Here is a 14570-nt window from a genome sequence, read left to right on the forward strand (position 1 = left end):
CATTTGAATATTGTGGCCATGGACGGCCCCCTTCTGGGGAGCTGGAAGTGTAAGTGACGCTCTGGCAGCAGGATGGACCAGAACATGGAGCAGCCTATGGAAGATGATGGGCTGTCGCCCGGCTGGCTGTGTGTTGCCCTTTTTGTTTTTCCATCACCAAAGGCCGCAGCCTCTTCTAGGTGGTCTCCCTGGGCCAAGGGAGGGCTGCGGCCATGGCGGTAGGTCGGGAGGAGGCCCTTGCCCAGTATACTCTGGCTTCTCTTCAGAACGTAAAAATCTTTCGCCTTTTACTAAAGATTTCCGTGGAGAGGAGCAAAACTGAGTTTTGTGGCAATTTTTGCATGCTCCAGCTTGCTGGGGCTTCCTTCATTTGGTTGAACAACAGAATGAGTGGGGGGTGGGCTTTCAGTGGGAGACTGAATCCTGTGGTTGGTTGGGAGGTGGCCCTCATTTGAATATTGTGGCCATGGACGGCCCCCTTCTGGGGAGCTGGAAGTGTAAGTGACGCTCTGGCAGCAGGATGGACCAGAACATGGAGCAGCCTATATAAGATGATGGGCTGTCGCCCGGCTGGCTGTGTGTTGCCCTTTTTGTTTTTCCATCCCCAAAGGCCGCAGCCTCTTCTAGGTGGTCTCCCTGGGCCAAGGGAGGGCTGCGGCCATGGCGGTAGGTCGGGAGGAGGCCCTTGCCCAGTATACTCTGGCTTCTCTTCAGAACGTAAAAATCTTTCGCCTTTTACTAAAGATTTCCGTGGAGAGGAGCAAAACTGAGTTTTGTGGCAATTTTTGCATGCTCCAGCTTGCTGGGGCTTCCTTCATTTGGTTGAACAACAGAATGAGTGGGGGGTGGGCTTTCAGTGGGAGACTGAATCCTGTGGTTGGTTGGGAGGTGGCCTTCATTTGAATATTGTGGCCATGGACGGCCCCTTTCTGGGGAGCTGGAAGTGTAAGTGATGCTCTGGCAGCAGGATGGACCAGAACATGGAGCAGCCTATGGAAGATGATGGGCTGTCGCCCGGCTGGCTGTGTGTTGCCCTTTTTGTTTTTCCATCCCCAAAGGCCGCAGCCTCTTCTAGGTGGTCTCCCTGGGCCAAGGGAGGGCTACGGCCATGGCGGTAGGTCGGGAGGAGGCCCTTGCCCAGTATACTCTGTCTTCTCTTTAGAGCGTAAAAATCTTTCGCCTTTTACTAAAGATTTCCGTGGAGAGGAGCAAAACTGAGTTTTGTGGCAATTTTTGCATGCTCCAGCTTGTTGGGGCTTCCTTCATTTGGTTGAACAACAGAATGAGTGGGGGGGTGGGCTTTCAGTGGGAGACTGAATCCTGTGGTTGGTTGGGAGGTGGCCCTCATTTGAATATTGTGGCCATGGACGGCCCCCTTCTGGGGAGCTGGAAGTGTAAGTGACGCTCTGGCAGCAGGATGGACCAGAACATGGAGCAGCCTATGGAAGATGATGGGCTGTCGCCCGGCTGGCTGTGTGTTGCCCTTTTTGATTTTCCATCCCCAAAGGCCGCAGCCTCTTCTAGGTGGTCTCCCTGGGCCAAGGGAGGGCTGCGGCCATGGCGGTAGGTCGGGAGGAGGCCCTTGCCCAGTATACTCTGGCTTCTCTTCAGAACGTAAAAATCTTTCGCCTTTTACTAAAGATTTCCGTGGAGAGGAGCAAAACTGAGTTTTGTGGCAATTTTTGCATGCTCCAGCTTGCTGGGGCTTCCTTCATTTGGTTGAACAACAGAATGAGTGGGGGGTGGGCTTTCAGTGGGAGACTGAATCCTGTGGTTGGTTGGGAGGTGGCCCTCATTTGAATATTGTGGCCATGGACGGCCCCCTTCTGGGGAGCTGGAAGTGTAAGTGACGCTCTGGCAGCAGGATGGACCAGAACATGGAGCAGCCTATGGAAGATGATGGGCTGTCGCCCGGCTGGCTGTGTGTTGCCCTTTTTGTTTTTCCATCACCAAAGGCCGCAGCCTCTTCTAGGTGGTCTCCCTGGGCCAAGGGAGGGCTGCGGCCATGGCGGTAGGTCGGGAGGAGGCCCTTGCCCAGTATACTCTGGCTTCTCTTCAGAACGTAAAAATCTTTCGCCTTTTACTAAAGATTTCCGTGGAGAGGAGCAAAACTGAGTTTTGTGGCAATTTTTGCATGCTCCAGCTTGCTGGGGCTTCCTTCATTTGGTTGAACAACAGAATGAGTGGGGGGTGGGCTTTCAGTGGGAGACTGAATCCTGTGGTTGGTTGGGAGGTGGCCCTCATTTGAATATTGTGGCCATGGACGGCCCCCTTCTGGGGAGCTGGAAGTGTAAGTGACGCTCTGGCAGCAGGATGGACCAGAACATGGAGCAGCCTATATAAGATGATGGGCTGTCGCCCGGCTGGCTGTGTGTTGCCCTTTTTGTTTTTCCATCCCCAAAGGCCGCAGCCTCTTCTAGGTGGTCTCCCTGGGCCAAGGGAGGGCTGCGGCCATGGCGGTAGGTCGGGAGGAGGCCCTTGCCCAGTATACTCTGGCTTCTCTTCACAACATAAAAATCTTTCGCTTTTTACTAAAGATTTTCGTGGAGAGGAGCAAAACTGAGTTTTGTGGCAATTTTTGCATGCTCCAGCTTGCTGGGGCTTCCTTCATTTGGTTGAACAACAGAATGAGTGGGGGGTGGGCTTTCAGTGGGAGACTGAATCCTGTGGTTGGTTGGGAGGTGACCCTCATTTGAATATTGTGGCCATGGACGGCCCCCTTCTGGGGAGCTGGAAGTGTAAGTGACGCTCTGGCAGCAGGATGGACCAGAACATGGAGCAGCCTATGGAAGATGATGGGCTGTCGCCCGGCTGGCTGTGTGTTGCCCTTTTTGTTTTTCCATCCCCAAAGGCCGCAGCCTCTTCTAGGTGGTCTCCCTGGGCCAAGGGAGGGCTGCGGCCATGGCGGTAGGTCGGGAGGAGGCCCTTGCCCAGTATACTCTGGCTTCTCTTCAGTGGAAGACTGAATCCTGTGGTTGGTTGGGAGGTGGCCCTCATTTGAATATTGTGGCCATGGACGGCCCCCTTCTGGGGAGCTGGAAGTGTAAGTGACGTTCTGGCAGCAGGATGGACCAGAACATGGAGCAACCTATGGAAGATGATGGGCTGTCGCCCGGCTGGCTGTGTGTTGCCCTTTTTGTTTTTCCATCCCCAAAGGCCGCAGCCTCTTCTAGGTGGTCTCCCTGGGCCAAGGGAGGGCTGCGGCCATGGCGGTAGGTCGGGAGGAGGCACTTGCCCAGTATACTCTGGCTTCTCTTCAGAACGTAAAAATCTTTCGCCTTTTACTAAAGATTTCCGTGGAGAGGAGCAAAACTGAGTTTTGTGGCAATTTTTGCATGCTCCAGCTTGCTGGGGCTTCCTTCATTTGGTTGAACAACAGAATGAGTGGGGGGTGGGCTTTCAGTGGGAGACTGAATCCTGTGGTTGGTTGGGAGGTGGCCCTCATTTGAATATTGTGGCCATGGACGTCCCCTTCTGGGGAGCTGGAAGTGTAAGTGACGCTCTGGCAGCAGGATGGACCAGAACATGGAGCAGCCTATGGAAGATGATGGGCTGTCGCCCGGCTGGCTGTGTGTTGCCCTTTTTGTTTTTCCATCCCCAAAGGCCGCAGCCTCTTCTAGGTGGTCTCCCTGGGCCAAGGGAGAGCTGCGGCCATGGCGGTAGGTCGGGAGGAGGCCCTTGCCCAGTATACTCTGGCTTTTCTTCAGAACGTAAAAATCTTTCGCCTTTTACTAAAGATTTCCGTAGAGAGGAGCAAAACTGAGTTTTGTGGCAATTTTTGCATGCTCCAGCTTGCTGGGGCTTCCTTCATTTGGTTGAACAACAGAATGAGTGGGGGGTGGGCTTTCAGTGGGAGACTGAATCCTGTGGTTGGTTGGGAGGTGGCCCTCATTTGAATATTGTGGCCATGGACGGCCCCCTTCTGGGGAGCTGGAAGTGTAAGTGACGCTCTGGCAGCAGGATGGACCAGAACATGGAGCAGCCTATGGAAGATGATGGGCTGTCGCCCGGCTGGCTGTGTGTTGCCCTTTTTGTTTTTCCATCCCCAAAGGCCGCAGCCTCTTCTAGGTGGTCTCCCTGGGCCAAGGGAGGGCTGCGGCCATGGCGGTAGGTCGGGAGGAGGCCCTTGCCCAGTATACTCTGGCTTCTCTTCAGAACGTAAAAATCTTTCGCCTTTTACTAAAGATTTCCGTGGAGAGGAGCAAAACTGAGTTTTGTGGCAATTTTTGCATGTTCCAGCTTGCTGGGGCTTCCTTCATTTGGTTGAACAACAGAATGAGTGGGGGGTGGGCTTTCAGTGGGAGACTGAATCCTGTGGTTGGTTGGGAGGTGGCCCTCATTTGAATATTGTGGCCATGGACGGCCCCCTTCTGGGGAGCTGGAAGTGTAAGTGACGCTCTGGCAGCAGGATGGACCAGAACATGGAGCAGCCTATGGAAGATGATGGGCTGTCGCCCGGCTGGCTGTGTGTTGCCCTTTTTGTTTTTCCATCCCCAAAGGCCGCAGCCTCTTCTAGGTGGTCTCCCTGGGCCAAGGGAGGGCTGCGGCCATGGCGGTAGGTCGGGAGGAGGCCCTTGCCCAGTATACTCTGGCTTCTCTTCAGAACGTAAAAATCTTTCGCGTTTTACTAAAGATTTCCGTGGAGAGGAGCAAAACTGAGTTTTGTGGCAATTTTTGCATGCTCCAGCTTGCTGGGGCTTCCTTCATTTGGTTGAACAACAGAATGAGTGGGGTGGGCTTTCAGTGGGAGACTGAATCCTGTGGTTGGTTGGGAGGTGGCCCTCATTTGAATATTGTGGCCATGGACGGCCCCCTTCTGGGGAGCTGGAAGTGTAAGTGACGCTCTGGCAGCAGGATGGACCAGAACATGGAGCAGCCTATGGAAGATGATGGGCTGTCGCCCGGCTGGCTGTGTGTTGCCCTTTTTGTTTTTCCATCCCCAAAGGCCGCAGCCTCTTCTAGGTGGTCTCCCTGGGCCAAGGGAGGGCTGCGGCCATGGCGGTAGGTCGGGAGGAGGCCCTTGCCCAGTATACTCTGGCTTCTCTTCAGAACGTAAAAATCTTTCGCCTTTTACTAAAGATTTCCGTGGAGAGGAGCAAAACTGAGTTTTGTGGCAATTTTTGCATGCTCCAGCTTGCTGGGGCTTCCTTCATTTGGTTGAACAACAGAATGAGTGGGGGGTGGGCTTTCAGTGGGAGACTGAATCCTGTGGTTGGTTGGGAGGTGGCCCTCATTTGAATATTGTGGCCATGGACGGCCCCCTTCTGGGGAGCTGGAAGTGTAAGTGACGCTCTGGCAGCAGGATGGACCAGAACATGGAGCAGCCTATGGAAGATGATGGGCTGTCGCCCGGCTGGCTGTGTGTTGCCCTTTTTGTTTTTCCATCCCCAAAGGCCGCAGCCTCTTCTAGGTGGTCTCCCTGTGCCAAGGGAGGGCTGCGGCCATGGCGGTAGGTCGGGAGGAGGCCCTTGCCCAGTATACTCTGGCTTCTCTTCAGAACGTAAAAATCTTTCGCCTTTTACTAAAGATTTCCGTGGAGAGGAGCAAAACTGAGTTTTGTGGCAATTTTTGCATGCTCCAGCTTGCTGGGGCTTCCTTCATTTGGTTGAACAACAGAATGAGTGGGGGGTGGGCTTTCAGTGGGAGACTGAATCCTGTGGTTGGTTGGGAGGTGGCCCTCATTTGAATATTGTGGCCATGGACGGCCCCCTTCTGGGGAGCTGGAAGTGTAAGTGACGCTCTGGCAGCAGGATGGACCAGAACATGGAGCAGCCTATGGAAGATGATGGGCTGTCGCCCGGCTGGCTGTGTGTTGCCCTTTTTGTTTTTCCATCCCCAAAGGCCGCAGCCTCTTCTAGGTGGTCTCCCTGGGCCAAGGGAGGGCTGCGGCCATGGCGGTAGGTCGGGAGGAGGCCCTTGCCCAGTATACTCTGGCTTCTCTTCAGAACGTAAAAATCTTTCGCCTTTTACTAAAGATTTCCGTGGAGAGGAGCAAAACTGAGTTTTGTGGCAATTTTTGCATGCTCCAGCTTGCTGGGGCTTCCTTCATTTGGTTGAACAACAGAATGAGTGGGGTGGGCTTTCAGTGGGAGACTGAATCCTGTGGTTGGTTGGGAGGTGGCCCTCATTTGAATATTGTGGCCATGGACGGCCCCCTTCTGGGGAGCTGGAAGTGTAAGTGACGCTCTGGCAGCAGGATGGACCAGAACATGGAGCAGCCTATGGAAGATGATGGGCTGTCGCCCGGCTGGCTGTGTGTTGCCCTTTTTGTTTTTCCATCCCCAAAGGCCGCAGCCTCTTCTAGGTGGTCTCCCTGGGCCAAGGGAGGGCTGCGGCCATGGCGGTAGGTCGGGAGGAGGCCCTTGCCCAGTATACTCTGGCTTCTCTTCAGAACGTAAAAATCTTTCGCCTTTTACTAAAGATTTCCGTGGAGAGGAGCAAAACTGAGTTTTGTGGCAATTTTTGCATGCTCCAGCTTGCTGGGGCTTCCTTCATTTGGTTGAACAACAGAATGAGTGGGGGGTGGGCTTTCAGTGGGAGACTGAATCCTGTGGTTGGTTGGGAGGTGGCCCTCATTTGAATATTGTGGCCATGGACGGCCCCCTTCTGGGGAGCTGGAAGTGTAAGTGACGCTCTGGCAGCAGGATGGACCAGAACATGGAGCAGCCTATGGAAGATGATGGGCTGTCGCCCGGCTGGCTGTGTGTTGCCCTTTTTGTTTTTCCATCCCCAAAGGCCGCAGCCTCTTCTAGGTGGTCTCACTGGGCCAAGGGATGGCTGCGGCCATGGCGGTAGGTCGGGAGGAGGCCCTTGCCCAGTATACTCTGGCTTCTCTTCAGAACGTAAAAATCTTTCGCCTTTTACTAAAGATTTCCGTGGAGAGGAGCAAAACTGAGTTTTGTGGCAATTTTTGCCTGCTCCAGCTTGCTGGGGCTTCCTTCATTTGGTTGAACAACAGAATGAGTGGGGGGTGGGCTTTCAGTGGGAGACTGAATCCTGTGGTTGGTTGGGAGGTGGCCCTCATTTGAATATTGTGGCCATGGACGGCCCCCTTCTGGGGAGCTGGAAGTGTAAGTGACGCTCTGGCAGCAGGATGGACCTGAACATGGAGCAGCATATGGAAGATGATGGGCTGTCGCCCGGCTGGCTGTGTGTTGCCCTTTTTGTTTTTCCATCCCCAAAGGCCGCAGCCTCTTCTAGGTGGTCTCCCTGGGCCAAGGGAGGGCTGCGGCCATGGCGGTAGGTCGGGAGGAGGCCCTTGCCTAGTATACTCTGGCTTTTCTTCAGAACGTAAAAATCTTTCGCCTTTTACTAAAGATTTCCGTGGAGAGGAGCAAAACTGAGTTTTGTGGCAATTTTTTCATGCTCCAGCTTGCTGGGGCTTCCTTCATTTGGTTGAACAACAGAATGAGTGGGGGGTGGGCTTTCAGTGGGAGACTAAATCCTGTGGTTGGTTGGGAGGTGGCCCTCATTTGAATATTGTGGCCATGGACGGCCCCCTTCTGGGGAGCTGGAAGTGTAAGTGACGCTCTGGCAGCAGGATGGACCAGAACATGGAGCAGCCTATGGAAGATGATGGGCTGTCGCCCGGCTGGCTGTGTGTTGCCCTTTTTGTTTTTCCATCCCCAAAGGCCGCAGCCTCTTCTAGGTGGTCTCCCTGGGCCAAGGGAGGGCTGCGGCCATGGACGTAGGTCGGGAGGAGGCCCTTGCCCAGTATACTCTGACTTCTCTTCAGAACGTAAAAATCTTTCGCCTTTTACTAAAGATTTCCGTGGAGAGGAGCAAAACTGAGTTTTGTGGCAATTTTTGCATGCTCCAGCTTGCTGGGGCTTCCTTCATTTGGTTGAACAACAGAATGAGTGGGGGGTGGGCTTTCAGTGGGAGACTGAATCCTGTGGTTGGTTGGGAGGTGGCCCTCATTTAAATATTGTGGCCATGGATGGCCCCCTTCTGGGGAGCTGGAAGTGTAAGTGACGGTCTGGCAGCAGGATGGACCAGAACATGGAGCAGCCTATGGAAGATGATGGGCTGTCGCCCGGCTGGCTGTGTGTTGCCCTTTTTGTTTTTCCATCCCCAAAGGCCGCAGCCTCTTCTAGGTGGTCTCCCTGGGCCAAGGGAGGGCTGCGGCCATGGCGGTAGGTCGGGAGGAGGCCCTTGCCCAGTATACTCTGGCTTCTCTTCAGAACGTAAAAATCTTTCGCCTTTTACTAAAGATTTCCGTGGAGAGGAGCAATACTGAGTTTTGTGGCAATTATTGCATGCTCCAGCTTGCTGGGGCTTCCTTCATTTGGTTGAACAACAGAATGAGTGGGGGGGTGGGCTTTCAGTGGGAGACTGAATCCTGTGGTTGGTTGGGAGGTGGCCCTCATTTGAATATTGTGGCCATGGACGGCCCCCTTCTGGGGAGCTGGAAGTGTAAGTGACGCTCTGGCAGCAGGATGGACCAGAACATGGAGCAGCCTATGGAAGATGATGGGCTGTCGCCCGGCTGGCTGTGTGTTGCCCTTTTTGTTTTTCCATCCCCAAAGGCCGCAGCCTCTTTATAGGTGGTCTCCCTGGGCCAAGGGAGGGCTGCGGCCATGGCGGTAGGTCGGGAGGAGGCCCTTGCCCAGTATACTCTGGCTTCTCTTCAGAACGTAAAAATCTTTCGCCTTTTACTAAAGATTTCCGTGGAGAGGAGCAAAACTGAGTTTTGTAGCAATTTTTGCATGCTCCAGCTTGCTGGGGCTTCCTTCATTTGGTTGAACAACAGAATGAGTGGGGGGTGGGCTTTCAGTGGGAGACTGAATCCTGTGGTTGGTTGGGAGGTGGCCCTCATTTGAATATTGTGGCCATGGACGGCCCCCTTCTGGGGAGCTGGAAGTGTAAGTGACGCTCTGGCAGCAGGATGGACCAGAACATGGAGCAGCCTATGGAAGATGATGGGCTGTCGCCCGGCTGGCTGTGTGTTGCCCTTTTTGTTTTTCCATCTCCAAAGGCCGCAGCCTCTTCTAGGTGGTCTCCCTGGGCCAAGGGAGGGCTGCGGCCATGGCGGTAGGTCGGGAGGAGGCCCTTGCCCAGTATACTCTGGCTTCTCTTCAGAACGTAAAAATCTTTCGCCTTTTACTAAAGATTTCCGTGGAGAGGAGCAAAACTGAGTTTTGTGGCAATTTTTGCATGCTCCAGCTTGCTGGGGCTTCCTTCATTTGGTTGAACAACAGAATGAGTGGGGGGTGGGCTTTCAGTGGGAGACTGAATCCTGTGGTTGGTTGGGAGGTGGTCTTCATTTGAATATTGTGGCCATGGACAGCCCCCTTCTGGGGAGCTGGAAGTGTAAGTGACGCTCTGGCAGCAGGATGGACCAGAACATGGAGCAGCCTATGGAAGATGATGGGCTGTCGCCCGGCTGGCTGTGTGTTGCCCTTTTTGTTTTTCCATCCCCAAAGGCCGCAGCCTCTTCTAGGTGGTCTCCCTGGGCCAAGGGAGGGCTGCGGCCATGGCGGTAGGTCGGGAGGAGGCCCTTGCCCAGTATACTCTGGCTTCTCTTCAGAACGTAAAAATCTTTTGCTTTTTACTAAAGATTTCCGTGGAGAGGAGCAAAACTGAGTTTTGTGGCAATTTTTGCATGCTCCAGCTTGCTGGGGCTTCCTTCATTTGGTTGAACAACAGAATGAGTGGGGGGTGGGCTTTCAGTGGGAGACTGAATCCTGTGGTTGGTTGGGAGGTGGCCCTCATTTGAATATTGTGGCCATGGACGGCCCCCTTCTGGGGAGCTGGAAGTGTAAGTGACGCTCTGGCAGCAGGATGGACCAGAACATGGAGCAGCCTATGGAAGATGATGGGCTGTCGCCCGGCTGGCTGTGTGTTGCCCTTTTTGTTTTTCCATCCCCAAAGGCCGCAGCCTCTTCTAGGTGGTCTCCCTGGGCCAAGGGAGGGCTGCGGCCATGGCGGTAGGTCGGGAGGAGGCCCTTGCCCAGTATACTCTGGCTTCTCTTCAGAATGTAAAAATCTTTCGCCTTTTACTAAAGATTTCCGTGGAGAGGAGCAAAACTGAGTTTTGTGGCAATTTTTGCATGCTCCAGCTTGCTGGGGCTTCCTTCATTTGGTTGAACAACAGAATGAGTGGGGGGTGGGCTTTCAGTGGGAGACTGAATCCTGTGGTTGGTTGGGAGGTGGCCCTCATTTGAATATTGTGGCCATGGACGGCCCCCTTCTGGGGAGCTGGAAGTGTAAGTGACGCTCTGGCAGCAGGATGGACCAGAACATGGAGCAGCCTATGGAAGATGATGGGCTGTCGCCCGGCTGGCTGTGTGTTGCCCTTTTTGTTTTTCCATCCCCAAAGGCCGCAGCCTCTTCTAGGTGGTCTCCCTGGGCCAAGGGAGGGCTGCGGCCATGGCGGTAGGTCGGGAGGAGGCCCTTGCCCAGTATACTCTGGCTTCTCTTCAGAACGTAAAAATCTTTCGCCTTTTACTAAAGATTTCCGTGGAGAGGAGCAAAACTGAGTTTTGTGGCAATTTTTGCATGCTCCAGCTTGCTGGGGCTTCCTTCATTTGGTTGAACAACAGAATGAGTGGGGGGTGGGCTTTCAGTGGGAGACTGAATCCTGTGGTTGGTTGGGAGGTGGCCCTCATTTGAATATTGTGGCCATGGACGGACCCCTTCTGGGGAGATGGAAGTGTAAGTGACGCTCTGGCAGCAGGATGGACCAGAACATGGAGCAGCCTATGGAAGATGATGGGCTGTCGCCTGGCTGGCTGTGTGTTGCCCTTTTTGTTTTTCCATCCCCAAAGGCCACAGCCTCTTCTAGGTGGTCTCCCTGGGCCAAGGGAGGGCTGCGGCCATGGCGGTAGGTCGGGAGGAGGCCCTTGCCCAGTATACTCTGGCTTCTCTTCAGAACGTAAAAATCTTTCGCCTTTTACTAAAGATTTCCGTGGAGAGGAGCAAAACTGAGTTTTGTGGCAATTTTTGCATGCTCCAGCTTGCTGGGGCTTCCTTCATTTGGTTGAACAACAGAATGAGTGGGGGGTGGGCTTTCAGTGGGAGACTGAATCCTGTGGTTGGTTGGGAGGTGGCCCTCATTTGAATATTGTGGCCATGGACGGCCCCCTTCTGGGGAGCTGGAAGTGTAAGTGACGCTCTGGCAGCAGGATGGACCAGAACATGGAGCAGCCTATGGAAGATGATGGGCTGTCGCCCGGCTGGCTGTGTGTTGCCCTTTTTGTTTTTCCATCCCCAAAGGCCGCAGCCTCTTCTAGGTGGTCTCCCTGGGCCAAGGGAGGGCTGCTGCCATGGCGGTAGGTCGGGAGGAGGCCCTTGCCCAGTATACTCTGGCTTCTCTTCAGAACGTAAAAATCTTTCGCCTTTTACTAAAGATTTCCGTGGAGAGGAGCAAAACTGAGTTTTGTGGTAGTTTTTGCATGCTCCAGCTTGCTGGGGCTTCCTTCATTTGGTTGAACAACAGAATGAGTGTGGGGTGGGCTTTCAGTGGGAGACTGAATCCTGTGGTTGGTTGGGAGGTGGTCCTCATTTGAATATTGTGGCCATGGACGGCCCCCTTCTGGGTCGCTGGAAGTGTAAGTGACGCTCTGGCAGCAGGATGGACCAGAACATGGAGCAGCCTATGGAAGATGATGGGCTGTCGCCCGGCTGGCTGTGTGTTGCCCTTTTTGTTTTTCCATCCCCAAAGGCCGCAGCCTCTTCTAGGTGGTCTCCCTGGGCCAAGGGAGGGCTGCGGCCATGGCGGTAGGTCGGGAGGAGGCCCTTGCCCAGTATACTCTGGCTTCTCTTCAGAACGTAAAAATCTTTCGCCTTTTACTAAAGATTTCCGTGGAGAGGAGCAAAACTGAGTTTTGTGGCAATTTTTGCATGCTTCAGCTTGCTGGGGCTTCCTTCATTTGGTTGAACAACAGAATGAGTGGGGGGTGGGCTTTCAGTGGGAGACTGAATCCTGTGGTTGGTTGGGAGGTGGCCCTCATTTGAATATTGTGGCCATGGACGGCCCCCTTCTGGGGAGCTGGAAGTGTAAGTGACGCTCTGGCAGCAGGATGGACCAGAACATGGAGCAGCCTATGGAAGATGATGGGCTGTCGCCCGGCTGGCTGTGTGTTGCCCTTTTTGTTTTTCCATCCCCAAAGGCTGCAGCCTCTTCTAGGTGGTCTCCCTGGGCCAAGGGAGGGCTGCGGCCATGGCGGTAGGTCGGGAGGAGGCCCTTGCCCAGTATACTCTGGCTTCTCTTCAGAACGTAAAAATCTTTCGCCTTTTACTAAAGATTTCCGTGGAGAGGAGCAAAACTGAGTTTTGTGGCAATTTTTGCATGCTCCAGCTTGCTGGGGCTTCCTTCATTTGGTTGAACAACAGAATGAGTGGGGGGTGGGCTTTCAGTGGGAGACTGAATCCTGTGGTTGGTTGGGAGGTGGCCCTCATTTGAATATTGTGGTCATGGACGGCCCCCTTCTGGGGAGCTGGAAGTGTAAGTGACGCTCTGGCAGCAGGATGGACCAGAACATGGAGCAGCCTATGGAAGATGATGGGCTGTCGCCCGGCTGGCTGTGTGTTGCCCTTTTTGTTTTTCCATCCCCAAAGGCCGCAGCCTCTTCTAGGTGGTCTCCCTGGGCCAAGGGAGGGCTGCGGCCATGGCGGTAGATCGGGAGGAGGCCCTTGCCCAGTATACTCTGGCTTCTCTTCAGAACGTAAAAATCTTTCGCCTTTTACTAAAGATTTCCGTGGAGAGGAGCAAAACTGAGTTTTGTGGCAATTTTTGCATGCTCCAGCTTGCTGGGGCTTCCTTCATTTGGTTGAACAACAGAATGAGTGGGGGGTGGGCTTTCAGTGGGAGACTGAATCCTGTGGTTGGTTGGGAGGTGGCCCTCATTTGAATATTGTGGCCATGGACGGCCCCCTTCTGGGGAGCTGGAAGTGTAAGTGACGCTCTGGCAGCAGGATGGACCAGAACATGGAGCAGCCTATGGAAGATGATGGGCTGTCGCCCGGCTGGCTGTGTGTTGCCCTTTTTGTTTTTCCATCCCCAAAGGCCGCAGCCTCTTCTAGGTGGTCTCCCTGGGCCAAGGGAGGGCTGCGGCCATGGCGGTAGGTCGGGAGGAGGCCCTTGCCCAGTATACTCTGGCTTCTCTTCAGAACGTAAAAATCTTTCGCCTTTTACTAAAGATTTCCGTGGAGAGGAGCAAAACTGAGTTTTGTGGCAATTTTTGCATGCTCCAGCTTGCTGGGGCTTCCTTCATTTGGTTGAACAACAGAATGAGTGGGGGGTGGGCTTTCAGTGGGAGACTGAATCCTGTGGTTGGTTGGGAGGTGGCCCTCATTTGAATATTGTGGCCATGGACGGCCCCCTTCTGGGGAGCTGGAAGTGTAAGTGACGCTCTGGCAGCAGGATGGACCAGAACATGGAGCAGCCTATGGAAGATGATGGGCTGTCGCCCGGCTGGCTGTGTGTTGCCCTTTTTGTTTTTCCATCCCCAAAGGCCGCAGCCTCTTCTAGGTGGTCTCCCTGGGCCAAGGGAGGGCTGCGGCCATGGCGGTAGGTCGGGAGGAGGCCCTTGCCCAGTATATTCTGGCTTCTCTTCAGAACGTAAAAATCTTTCGCCTTTTACTAAAGATTTCCGTGGAGAGGAGCAAAACTGAGTTTTGTGGCAATTTTTGCATGCTCCAACTTGCTGGGGCTTCCTTCATTTGGTTGAACAACAGAATGAGTGGGGGGTGGGCTTTCAGTGGGAGACTGAAACCTGTGGTTGGTGGGGAGGTGGCCCTCATTTGAATATTGTGGCCATGGACGGCCCCCTTCTGGGGAGCTGGAAGTGTAAGTGACGCTCTGGCAGCAGGATGGACCAGAACATGGAGCAGCCTATGGAAGATGATGGGCTGTCGCCCGGCTGGCTGTGTGTTGCCCTTTTTGTTTTTCCATCCCCAAAGGCCGCAGCCTCTTCTAGGTGGTCTCTCTGGGCCAAGGGAGGGCTGCGGCCATGGCGGTAGGTCGGGAGGAGGCCCTTGCCCAGTATACTCTGGCTTCTCTTCAGAACGTAAAAATCTTTCGCCTTTTACTAAAGATTTCCGTGGAGAGGAGCAAAACTGAGTTTTGTGGCAATTTTTGCATGCTCCAGCTTGCTGGGGCTTCCTTCATTTGGTTGAACAACAGAATGAGTGGGGGGTGGGCTTTCAGTGGGAGGCTGAATCCTGTGGTTGGTTGGGAGGTGGCCCTCATTTGAATATTGTGGCCATGGACGGCCCCCTTCTGGGGAGCTGGAAGTTTAAGTGACGTTCTGGCAGCAGGATGGACCAGAACATGGAGCAGCCTATGGAAGATGATGGGCTGTCGCCCGGCTGGCTGTGTGTTGCCCTTTTTGTTTTTCCATCCCCAAAGGCCGCAGCCTCTTCTAGGTGGTCTCCCTGGGCCAAGGGAGGGCTGCGGCCATGGCGGTAGGTCGGGAGGAGGCCCTTGCCCAGTTTACTCTGGCTTCTCTTCAGAACGTAAAAATCTTTCGCCTTTTACTAAAGATTTCCGTGGAGAGGAGCAAAACTGAGTTTTGTGGCAATTTTTGCATGCTCCAGCTTGCTGGGGCTTCCTTCATTTGGTTGAA

At 54.1% G+C, this 14570-nt stretch overlaps 32 non-coding genes across 32 annotated transcripts; all 32 read left to right on the forward strand.

Moving 5' to 3' along the window:
- Nucleotides 1-246: 246 nt before the first annotated feature.
- On the forward strand, nt 247-362 carry LOC141260721 (U5 spliceosomal RNA). Its single transcript, XR_012319442.1, has one exon. It is a non-coding gene; the product is annotated as a U5 spliceosomal RNA (small nuclear RNA).
- Nucleotides 363-694: 332 nt separating this feature from the next.
- Nucleotides 695-810, forward strand: LOC141260722 (U5 spliceosomal RNA). Its single transcript, XR_012319443.1, has one exon. It is a non-coding gene; the product is annotated as a U5 spliceosomal RNA (small nuclear RNA).
- A 332-nt stretch (nt 811-1142) lies between these two features.
- On the forward strand, nt 1143-1258 carry LOC141260226 (U5 spliceosomal RNA). Its single transcript, XR_012318985.1, has one exon. It is a non-coding gene; the product is annotated as a U5 spliceosomal RNA (small nuclear RNA).
- Nucleotides 1259-1591: 333 nt separating this feature from the next.
- Nucleotides 1592-1707, forward strand: LOC141260724 (U5 spliceosomal RNA). Its single transcript, XR_012319445.1, has one exon. It is a non-coding gene; the product is annotated as a U5 spliceosomal RNA (small nuclear RNA).
- Nucleotides 1708-2039: 332 nt separating this feature from the next.
- On the forward strand, nt 2040-2155 carry LOC141260725 (U5 spliceosomal RNA). Its single transcript, XR_012319446.1, has one exon. It is a non-coding gene; the product is annotated as a U5 spliceosomal RNA (small nuclear RNA).
- Nucleotides 2156-2487: 332 nt separating this feature from the next.
- Nucleotides 2488-2603, forward strand: LOC141260519 (U5 spliceosomal RNA). Its single transcript, XR_012319267.1, has one exon. It is a non-coding gene; the product is annotated as a U5 spliceosomal RNA (small nuclear RNA).
- Nucleotides 2604-3240: 637 nt separating this feature from the next.
- LOC141260726 (U5 spliceosomal RNA) lies at nt 3241-3356 on the forward strand. The gene has a single exon (XR_012319447.1). It is a non-coding gene; the product is annotated as a U5 spliceosomal RNA (small nuclear RNA).
- A 331-nt stretch (nt 3357-3687) lies between these two features.
- Nucleotides 3688-3803, forward strand: LOC141260369 (U5 spliceosomal RNA). The gene has a single exon (XR_012319126.1). It is a non-coding gene; the product is annotated as a U5 spliceosomal RNA (small nuclear RNA).
- A 332-nt stretch (nt 3804-4135) lies between these two features.
- On the forward strand, nt 4136-4251 carry LOC141259714 (U5 spliceosomal RNA). Its single transcript, XR_012318484.1, has one exon. It is a non-coding gene; the product is annotated as a U5 spliceosomal RNA (small nuclear RNA).
- A 332-nt stretch (nt 4252-4583) lies between these two features.
- On the forward strand, nt 4584-4699 carry LOC141260251 (U5 spliceosomal RNA). Its single transcript, XR_012319009.1, has one exon. It is a non-coding gene; the product is annotated as a U5 spliceosomal RNA (small nuclear RNA).
- Nucleotides 4700-5029: 330 nt separating this feature from the next.
- On the forward strand, nt 5030-5145 carry LOC141260727 (U5 spliceosomal RNA). Its single transcript, XR_012319448.1, has one exon. It is a non-coding gene; the product is annotated as a U5 spliceosomal RNA (small nuclear RNA).
- A 332-nt stretch (nt 5146-5477) lies between these two features.
- LOC141260728 (U5 spliceosomal RNA) lies at nt 5478-5593 on the forward strand. The gene has a single exon (XR_012319449.1). It is a non-coding gene; the product is annotated as a U5 spliceosomal RNA (small nuclear RNA).
- A 332-nt stretch (nt 5594-5925) lies between these two features.
- Nucleotides 5926-6041, forward strand: LOC141260729 (U5 spliceosomal RNA). The gene has a single exon (XR_012319450.1). It is a non-coding gene; the product is annotated as a U5 spliceosomal RNA (small nuclear RNA).
- A 330-nt stretch (nt 6042-6371) lies between these two features.
- Nucleotides 6372-6487, forward strand: LOC141260730 (U5 spliceosomal RNA). Its single transcript, XR_012319451.1, has one exon. It is a non-coding gene; the product is annotated as a U5 spliceosomal RNA (small nuclear RNA).
- A 332-nt stretch (nt 6488-6819) lies between these two features.
- LOC141259854 (U5 spliceosomal RNA) lies at nt 6820-6935 on the forward strand. The gene has a single exon (XR_012318622.1). It is a non-coding gene; the product is annotated as a U5 spliceosomal RNA (small nuclear RNA).
- Nucleotides 6936-7267: 332 nt separating this feature from the next.
- LOC141260060 (U5 spliceosomal RNA) lies at nt 7268-7383 on the forward strand. The gene has a single exon (XR_012318822.1). It is a non-coding gene; the product is annotated as a U5 spliceosomal RNA (small nuclear RNA).
- Nucleotides 7384-7715: 332 nt separating this feature from the next.
- Nucleotides 7716-7831, forward strand: LOC141260001 (U5 spliceosomal RNA). Its single transcript, XR_012318764.1, has one exon. It is a non-coding gene; the product is annotated as a U5 spliceosomal RNA (small nuclear RNA).
- Nucleotides 7832-8163: 332 nt separating this feature from the next.
- LOC141259888 (U5 spliceosomal RNA) lies at nt 8164-8279 on the forward strand. The gene has a single exon (XR_012318656.1). It is a non-coding gene; the product is annotated as a U5 spliceosomal RNA (small nuclear RNA).
- Nucleotides 8280-8613: 334 nt separating this feature from the next.
- On the forward strand, nt 8614-8729 carry LOC141260858 (U5 spliceosomal RNA). The gene has a single exon (XR_012319576.1). It is a non-coding gene; the product is annotated as a U5 spliceosomal RNA (small nuclear RNA).
- A 332-nt stretch (nt 8730-9061) lies between these two features.
- On the forward strand, nt 9062-9177 carry LOC141260731 (U5 spliceosomal RNA). The gene has a single exon (XR_012319452.1). It is a non-coding gene; the product is annotated as a U5 spliceosomal RNA (small nuclear RNA).
- A 332-nt stretch (nt 9178-9509) lies between these two features.
- On the forward strand, nt 9510-9625 carry LOC141260136 (U5 spliceosomal RNA). The gene has a single exon (XR_012318895.1). It is a non-coding gene; the product is annotated as a U5 spliceosomal RNA (small nuclear RNA).
- Nucleotides 9626-9957: 332 nt separating this feature from the next.
- LOC141259806 (U5 spliceosomal RNA) lies at nt 9958-10073 on the forward strand. Its single transcript, XR_012318574.1, has one exon. It is a non-coding gene; the product is annotated as a U5 spliceosomal RNA (small nuclear RNA).
- Nucleotides 10074-10405: 332 nt separating this feature from the next.
- On the forward strand, nt 10406-10521 carry LOC141260732 (U5 spliceosomal RNA). The gene has a single exon (XR_012319453.1). It is a non-coding gene; the product is annotated as a U5 spliceosomal RNA (small nuclear RNA).
- A 332-nt stretch (nt 10522-10853) lies between these two features.
- On the forward strand, nt 10854-10969 carry LOC141260733 (U5 spliceosomal RNA). The gene has a single exon (XR_012319454.1). It is a non-coding gene; the product is annotated as a U5 spliceosomal RNA (small nuclear RNA).
- A 332-nt stretch (nt 10970-11301) lies between these two features.
- Nucleotides 11302-11417, forward strand: LOC141259775 (U5 spliceosomal RNA). The gene has a single exon (XR_012318543.1). It is a non-coding gene; the product is annotated as a U5 spliceosomal RNA (small nuclear RNA).
- Nucleotides 11418-11749: 332 nt separating this feature from the next.
- On the forward strand, nt 11750-11865 carry LOC141259727 (U5 spliceosomal RNA). Its single transcript, XR_012318497.1, has one exon. It is a non-coding gene; the product is annotated as a U5 spliceosomal RNA (small nuclear RNA).
- Nucleotides 11866-12197: 332 nt separating this feature from the next.
- Nucleotides 12198-12313, forward strand: LOC141260735 (U5 spliceosomal RNA). The gene has a single exon (XR_012319456.1). It is a non-coding gene; the product is annotated as a U5 spliceosomal RNA (small nuclear RNA).
- Nucleotides 12314-12645: 332 nt separating this feature from the next.
- Nucleotides 12646-12761, forward strand: LOC141260736 (U5 spliceosomal RNA). Its single transcript, XR_012319457.1, has one exon. It is a non-coding gene; the product is annotated as a U5 spliceosomal RNA (small nuclear RNA).
- A 332-nt stretch (nt 12762-13093) lies between these two features.
- Nucleotides 13094-13209, forward strand: LOC141260737 (U5 spliceosomal RNA). Its single transcript, XR_012319458.1, has one exon. It is a non-coding gene; the product is annotated as a U5 spliceosomal RNA (small nuclear RNA).
- A 332-nt stretch (nt 13210-13541) lies between these two features.
- Nucleotides 13542-13657, forward strand: LOC141259725 (U5 spliceosomal RNA). Its single transcript, XR_012318495.1, has one exon. It is a non-coding gene; the product is annotated as a U5 spliceosomal RNA (small nuclear RNA).
- Nucleotides 13658-13989: 332 nt separating this feature from the next.
- Nucleotides 13990-14105, forward strand: LOC141260738 (U5 spliceosomal RNA). The gene has a single exon (XR_012319459.1). It is a non-coding gene; the product is annotated as a U5 spliceosomal RNA (small nuclear RNA).
- Nucleotides 14106-14437: 332 nt separating this feature from the next.
- Nucleotides 14438-14553, forward strand: LOC141261055 (U5 spliceosomal RNA). Its single transcript, XR_012319765.1, has one exon. It is a non-coding gene; the product is annotated as a U5 spliceosomal RNA (small nuclear RNA).
- The last annotated feature ends 17 nt before the right edge of the window (nt 14554-14570 follow it).

Source organism: Phyllobates terribilis, unplaced genomic scaffold (genome assembly GCF_046119375.1).
Source record: "Phyllobates terribilis strain yellow unplaced genomic scaffold, ASM4611937v1 Scaffold_3__8_contigs__length_932513732, whole genome shotgun sequence".
Classification (NCBI taxonomy): Eukaryota; Metazoa; Chordata; class Amphibia; order Anura; family Dendrobatidae; genus Phyllobates; species Phyllobates terribilis.